Here is a 1,702-nt window from a genome sequence, read left to right on the forward strand (position 1 = left end):
CAACCTCATGCCACTCAGGTATCACACCGGAGTTCAGCATTTCCCTGGAAAAAGCATGCGAGTTGGGCTCAAGTAAGGTACCAACAGTTAGAACCTTGCCTGAAGTGTTTTTAATTCTCTGATAAAGTGGATAACTGCTTTTGATCTGACCAAAAGCAAAAATAGCCAATATATCCTTCATACAAAATTAAGCTCATTTCATTTTAATGTCTTTTCCTGGCAACTGCCTTTCTCTTTCTTCTGGTGTTCAGGTGAATGACCAGAAAGCCAGCCCAAATACCAATGTTTAACCACTTCTTTAGTTTCTAAAGGCTGCATATGGCAACCCAGCCATTTCAGATGTCCTCCACTTCATGGAATGCAAACACATGCATATGGAGGTCAGAAATCTACTTTAAATGAATAAAGTAAATGATATAAGCTAGGGAGTGGGGAGTTCTAGTCACTTGGACATGGCATGCTCCATAAACAGTCAACTATGATTTTTAAACATGCTCTGCACCACTTGGCCAACTCCGCTTTATGTAATGATCTCTGTGTTTCAGCTGTAAATATTTACCCAATATTCTTTAACTCAAATTCCTTAGAGAATGAAACTAATTGACCAAGAGTGGATTATGACAGGGAACCCCTTGAGTCACATGCCTATTCTTATCTAGTCAATCAGCACAGAAGGGTTATTGTCACATATTTAACATACCAGCTTATTCATTGTACATTCAGTTGGTTAAGGGCTATTCCTTCAGATGTAGCAATGGGAACACCAAGCATTCTAATAGCTGACCTTTCCAACAGTACAAAGGTCTTTCCTGAAGACTTAGAAACACAGTCATCTAAAATGACTTTAAGTACTCTGTATTTCCCAAAAATAATCTATAAAGTGACAGCAAAATGGCTTCTCTTTCTCAGCTCAGCGATAGGGGCTGCCCCTCAAGTCGCCCCTGCCGCCAGTGGCCAAGCCCTGCCCCGCCCGCATCCCGTGGCTGCCATGCAGTTTATGTTGCTCTTTAGTGGTCAGGAAAAGCTTAGATTGCAGAGATGGGGTGTCCCATAATCAGACAAATAGAAGAAAAAGATCACAAGAGAACTTCTTCAAACCGTTTTAGCACAGAAACCTAAAATGTGCAGCTTTCTTGAGTGGTGAGATCTGAAGATTGTTTACAAAAGATATGCCAGTCTGTATTTTTCCTATGCTATTGAGGATCAGGACAATGAACTAATTACCCTGGAAATAGTTCATCTTTATGTGGAATTACTTGACAAGTATTTTGGCAGTGTGTGTGACCCTGATACCATTTTTAATTTTGAGAAGGCTTATTTTATTTTGGATGAGTTTCTTTTGGAAGGAGAAGTTCAGGAAATATCCAAGAATGTCCTTAAAGCAATTTAGCAGGCTGATCTACTGCAGGAGGAAGCTGAAACCCCACATACTGTTCTTGAAGAAATTGGACTGACATAACTCTCCTCCCCTGTTGAAGACTTCTTGTGGGATTTCACACGCTGTAGATGGTCACTGCCTTCATGCCCATGTTAGCTAATGGTGTAAGATGATGTCTTGTCGGTATTACTGTTCTGCAAAGCTGCTTCATTCAGGCCTACACAATTATTATTAACTAAATTAACTAAAGGAAACTTTGGTTAATCAGGTGATAACAAGGGACTTAAGTATGAATTAGAATGAATGCAGGAAAAAAAAAGTTAC

General features: G+C 39.8%; 1 pseudogene; it reads left to right on the forward strand.

Moving 5' to 3' along the window:
* The first annotated feature begins 988 nt into the window (after positions 1 to 988).
* LOC138438763 (AP-1 complex subunit sigma-2 pseudogene) lies at positions 989 to 1,493 on the forward strand (annotated as a pseudogene).
* Positions 1,494 to 1,702: the final 209 nt, after the last annotated feature.

This window comes from Ovis canadensis, chromosome 4 (genome assembly GCF_042477335.2).
Source record: "Ovis canadensis isolate MfBH-ARS-UI-01 breed Bighorn chromosome 4, ARS-UI_OviCan_v2, whole genome shotgun sequence".
Classification (NCBI taxonomy): Eukaryota; Metazoa; Chordata; class Mammalia; order Artiodactyla; family Bovidae; genus Ovis; species Ovis canadensis.